This window comes from Scyliorhinus canicula, chromosome 14 (genome assembly GCF_902713615.1).
Source record: "Scyliorhinus canicula chromosome 14, sScyCan1.1, whole genome shotgun sequence".
Classification (NCBI taxonomy): domain Eukaryota; kingdom Metazoa; phylum Chordata; class Chondrichthyes; order Carcharhiniformes; family Scyliorhinidae; genus Scyliorhinus; species Scyliorhinus canicula.
The window spans coordinates 72843818-72849817 of record NC_052159.1 but is presented as its reverse complement, the minus strand read 5'-3'; the positions used below and the strand labels follow the sequence as shown (position 1 = coordinate 72849817).

The 6000-nt window shown below is 42.5% G+C and overlaps 1 protein-coding gene across 1 annotated transcript in view; it reads left to right on the top strand.

Moving 5' to 3' along the window:
• Nucleotides 1-4370: 4370 nt before the first annotated feature.
• LOC119977839 (interleukin-18 receptor 1-like) overlaps nucleotides 4371-6000 on the top strand; it is an 84997-nt gene continuing 83367 nt past the window's right edge. The window contains exon 1 of the mRNA XM_038819077.1: nucleotides 4371-4547. The gene's annotated coding sequence lies outside the window, so the exon portion shown is untranslated. The remainder of the gene's footprint in view (nucleotides 4548-6000) is intronic.

Genomic DNA, 6000 nt, shown 5'->3' with positions numbered 1-6000 from the left:
CTTTAATAGACTCTCACCTCTCTCTCCACACTCTTTAATTTTCTCTAACTGATATCTCCATTCTCTTAAATGAATTCTCCCCTCTCTCTCTCTGTTCTTTTCTTTTCTCTCCTGTTATACATTCCATGCCAGGCAATTGGAAGTGTGGATAGTTTCAACTTAAAATGAAAAATATTTATTACTCAATGCAAAGTGTAATTTTTGTGTTCACAAAACCTGCTTGTGTGGATAGAAATAGCACATTAATGTTGGTGAATTTATTGGTGCTTATTTACTGGAAGATTTTGCAATTTTTAAACTTGGAAGTGAAACCAGGAGTCATGCAGCGGTAGAATATGTGACTCTAGTTCAAGATATTCTCATTTATACATAGTTTCTTTTTGCAGTTCTTGAGGTTCATGTCTTTTGGATGTTGCTGACCAGACATTGCATTGGGCCTGGTTCACAGAAACAGAGCTGGTTGTACATTATGAATGATCACGTTGTGTGTAATTGTCTGACAAAGCGATTGTTGTTTTTTAAATTCATTTTTGGGATGTGCATGTCACTGCCTAGGCCAGCATTTATTGTCCATCCCTAATTGCCCTTGAGAAGGTAGCGGTGAGCTGCCTTCTTGAAGCATTGCAGTCCCTGTGGTGTAGGGACACCCACAGTGCTGGTAGGAATTTTGTTCCAGGTTTTTGTCCCAGCAGCAGTGAAGGAATGCCGATATATTTCCAAGTCAGGCCGGTGAGTGGCTTAGAGGGGAACGTCCAGGTGGTGATTTTACCATGTACCTGTTACCCTTGCCCTTCTAGGTGGTAGCAGTCATGGATTTGGAAGGTGCTATTAAGGAGCCTTGGTGAGTTTCTGCAGTGCATCTTATAGATGATTCACACGGCTGATACTATTCATCAGGGGTGGAGGACTTGAATGCTTGTGAAAGGTGCTTGATTGTATTGTATCCAATCACATCCAGTGTAACCATTGTCAATTTATTACAGATGTTACTGTTGTTGACATCTAAAAATGATGTGACATGATTGATACCTTTTTAAGTGAATTCTTTACTGTGATGGAATGAGTTTAATGAGTGGTAGTTGCAATCAGGAAACAAAGTCTTCTTTGTGATAACATGCCAGCAGCCAAGCTTTTTGAGCGTTGTTGGAGCTCCTCCAGGAAAGTAGGGAACAATCCATTACACTCCTACCTTGTGGGCCAACATTGGGAGTCAATAAGTGGGTTACTCGCTGCAGGATTCCTAGCCCCTGACCTTTCTCTGGTAGCCACAGCATTTATATGGCTAGTGCAGTTCAGCTTCTGGTCAATGGTAAAGATAATGAGGGATTCAGTGATGGAATGGCATTGAATGTCAAGGAGTTATGGTTAAATTTTCTTTTGTTAGAGATAGTCATTGCCTGGCACTTATGTGGTGTGAATGCTACTTGTAAAGTGTACTATACTGAAACCTGAACTTTCAATGGGCTTTATAATAGGCACAAGAGTACAAAAACCAAGATGTTTTGTTAAACCTATCATAAACTGTTTATACCTATTATGACTATAGTTCCTGATTTTCTGCACTTGAAGGATGTGAGAGGAAGGGTTAAAGGGTTGGGGGCGTAAAATTAGGTGAACTAATCCCAGAGTGGCATATTTAAAGGATAGGCTTGCAGACCACAAAGATACAAACGAGATTCATTGGAAAGGTGTTTACTTTGCAGGCTGTTAGGATAGACTGCTCATTTGCCATACAAACAGCCGATTACTTCATCATGTGATTGGACTCTTGGTGACCTTGTTCCAACCAGGAACAAACATGAATACAAAATACCCAAGATTTATCTCCCTGTCCCCAACAACCACAACCATCTTCCATTTTTCTGGGTATGATTTTAACCTGTGAAGAGTTTTCCCTCTCATTTCTATTGACTTGGATATAGATAGGTAAGGTGAGTGAGCCAAAATTTGGCAGATGAAGTTTAAAGTGTATAAGTATAAGGTTATCCATTTTGATTGGAGAAGTGGAAAGACAACATATTAGCTAAATGAGAGAAATGTCAGAGTGCTTCGGTGCAGGAGGATCTGAGTATCCTCGTGCATGAATCGCAGAAAACTAGCATTCAGGTACAGCAGGTAATAAGGAAGGAAAATGGAATTTGGGCCTTTATAGCTAAAGGAATAGAATACAAAAGTCGGTAAGTGTTGCTGCAACTGTACAAGGCATTGGTGAGGTCGCACCTGGAACTCTGTACAGTTTTGGTCCCTTTATTTGAGGAGGGATGTAATTGCATTAGAGGCAGTTCAGAGAAGTTTCACTGGAAACTAGTTTGTCTTATGAAGAGAGTTTGAGCAGTTTAGGCCTATATTCTCTCAAGTTTAAAAGACAGTAAGAAGTCTTACAACACCAGGTTAAAGTCCAACATGTTTGTTTCAAACACTAGCTTTCGGAGCACTGCTCCTTCCTCGGGTCAGTAAGAAGTCTTACAACACCAGGTTAAAGTCCAACAGGTTTGTTTCAAACACGAGCTTTCGGAGCGCAGCTCCTTCCTCAGGTGAATGGAGAGGTATGTTCCTCTCCATACCTCTCCATTCACCTGAGGAAGGAGCAGTGCTCCAAAAGCTAGTGTTTGAAACAAACCTGTTGGACTTTAACCTGGTGTTGTAAGACTTCTTACTGTGCTCACCCCAGTCCAACACCGGCATCTCCACATCATGGCTTCCTCAGGTAAATGAGGAAGGAGCAGTGCTCCAAAAGCTGGTGTTTGAAATGAACATGTTGGACTTTAAACGGTGTTGTAAGATTTCTTACTACGCTCACCCCAGTCCAACGCCAGCATCTCCACATCAAGTTTAAAAGAACGAGAGGAGATCTAATTGAGGTGTATAAGATGATAAAAGGTGTTGACAAAGTAGACATAGTGCTTCCTCTTGTGGGACAATGTAGAACAAGAGGTCACAGTTTTCGGATAAGGTGTAGCAGATTTAAAGCAGAGATTAGGAGAAATCACTTCTCTCAAACGGTTGTGAATCTTTGGAATTCATTACCCCGGAGTGCAGTTGATGGTGGGACATTGAGTAAGTTTATGGAGGAGATAGACAGATTTGAAATTAGTAATGGGTTGAAGCATTTGGAGAACGGGCAGGAAAGTGGAGTGAGGCCGAGAGATCAGCCATGATTGTATTGAATGGTAGAGTAGGCTTGAGGGGCTGAATTATGTTATGTTCTTATGACTTCAGTTTTGCGAGGGCTCCTTGATGCCACACATGGTCAATTGCTGCCTGATGTCAAGGCAGTCATTTTCACATCTGGAATTAATCTCTTTTGCCCAAATTTGGACCAAAGCTGTAACACCATCTGTAGGCTAGTGGTCTTGTCATAACCCATGACCCTTACATGATCTGTGAAAGGCCTCATTATAATATGTGGTTGTGAGGTGTTGCAGTTTGAACATTCTTATTTTTCTGGTTTCAAAGCAAGGACGCCACAGGAAAGTGGCCATTGCCACCAGACCTATAACCGTTTTTATGGTCACACACGCCTTACCCCCAGACCGACAAGTTTGTGGTCAGGGTTAGTGTCTGGGTCGGAGAAAGCTGCGCCAGGCACTCGCTCGGTGACTGCTACACTTATATTAATAATGATATGGAGATGCTGGCGTTGGACTGGGGTGAGCACAGTAAGAAGGCTTACAACACCAGGTTAAAGTCAAACAGGTTTGGTTCAAATCACTAGCTTTCAGAGCACTGTTCCAAAAGCTAGTGATTCAAAACAAACTTGTTGGACTTTAACCTGGTGTTGTATGACTTCTTACATATATTAATAGCCTGGGCTCACGAAATAGATGGGATCCCTTGTCGTTCAATGGACCCATGTTCTTGACAGATAATGTCTGACTGGCTGAGTGTTTTTAGCCATTTCTCTCATGCGTATAAAACTCTTTATCGCTCTCTAACCAATACTGAAACCATGATGTGGCGATTCCGGCGTTGGACTGGGGTGAGCACAGTAAGAAGTCTTACAACACCAGGTTAAAGTCCAACAGGTTTGTTTCAAACACTAGCTTTCGGAGCACTGCTCCTTCCTCAGGTGATTCACCTGAGAGTGATTCACCTGAGGAAGGAGCAGTGCTCGGAAAGCTAGTGTTTGAAACAAACCTGTTGAACTTTAACCTGGTGTTGTAAGACTTCTTACAATACTGAAACGTTACAGAAATCCCCAAAATGTTACTGTCTCACATCAACCTTGTCATACTATTGTTCTTACTTCTCGATACATCTTCCACTCTCGCCGGCGTTACGTCCTTTAGAAAGGGAGGAGCATGCTCTGTTTTTTTTCTATATGTAAGTGCTAACTTTGCACGATGATCCTCTGACTGAGCATTCACACAGCTTCCACATTTGGATTCGTCCTCGCAAAGGCGATTTACATAGACCGCAGGGCAGGAAACAAGTGCTGCTCTCGGCGGGGACATTCTTACCCCGTTTATCCTCCTGGGCTCTCTCAAGTCAACCTGAAAACTAGAAGTTGGCACTCGAGGTCAAGGCTGCCTTTGGGCTAAATTACAGTAAGTGAGGAATCTGAAGCAGATGCGTGCTGTTTGCTCCGGAGTGGAATTATTGTTTCAATCTCTGTGATGGTGTTGTTGCAATCCTTTGCTGAGAGAAGTTTAATGAATTCCTGATCGCCCAACTACTGTCGCTGCAGGACGCCACCTCTGGAAAACGCGCCAATCCAGTGGTGTCGGTAAATTGATTGTCCGTTCGAGGACCCTTCAAATATTAGAGTGGGACATCCCAAAGCTCCACGCAGAAAATTGCCACCGCGAATGTCGAGTTTATTGCTCTTGCTCCTTATAGAGTTTTACTACCCTGCCCTGTCAGCTGAAAATCTCTATCCTAAATTCTCAGAAAGTGAAAGGCAGGTATTTCCTGAAGATTTGTCATCTTTATGATAAAGGGCGGGTTCAGTTTTCCAACTTTACCTGTTAAAGATTAATGAGATACCAAAACTGAGAATGTTTAAATGATTAGATTTCTTGGACTAAACAATTGGAGGTATTGAGATGATAGTTGTGAGGGTGTTAAAATAAGAGGACTCGCCCCTCCTGATCACCTATGGCAGAAATTCCCTGAATATTTGACTCAGGTATTGAGAGTGATGCAGAATTCTAGAGATTACCTGCAGAACGATGAGAAGGAAAAACACAAATCTCCAATTACTGTGAAATATGCGAAAGGGGCAGAACAAACCTTTGATGTGAAAGATCAAAGATAAACTACAGAGAGCAACAAAACGACAGGGCAGAGATAAAAGTGAGAACTTGTGAAAAATCTAACAAACTGTGTTCTCTCTGTTTGAAGATGGTCCCTTGTTCTCTCCAAAGTCTAAGAAAGCTTACATTTGCTGTGGTGTTGTTTGATTTAATAGAAACATAGAAAATAGGAGCAGGAGTTGGCCAATCGAGCCTGCCTCGCTATTAAATCTGAACAATGTGAATCCTCTATCTTAACTCCATACTCCCGCTCTCTCCCCAAACTCCTTGAAGCCTTTAGTGCCTAGAAATCTATCTAGTTCCTTCTTAAATTGAGCTGCTTTATTCTAAAGCAGGTGAAGCATACAGAAGAATTATAAAAATGATTTAAAAAATCACGAGGCACAATCAATTTAACATATGCTTGTGCGTCATTAGCAATTGGTGAGAGTGTCCCTTGCTTGACATTTTTTAGAGAACCCAATTCATTTTTCCAATTAAGGGGCAATTTAACATGGCCAATCCACCTACCCTGCACATCTTTGGATTGTGGGGGTGAAACCACGCAAACACAGGGAGAATGTGCAAACTCCGCACAGACAGTGACCCAGAGCTTGGATCGAAACTGGGACCGCGGCACCGTAAGGCAGCAGTGCTATCCACTGTGCCACCGTGCTGCTGGGTCCTTTGCCTAACATTAACAGGCAGAAGTACCATGCTTGCTGCCTCACTGATTGACTTTGTTGGGGGGGGGGGGGGGGGGGGG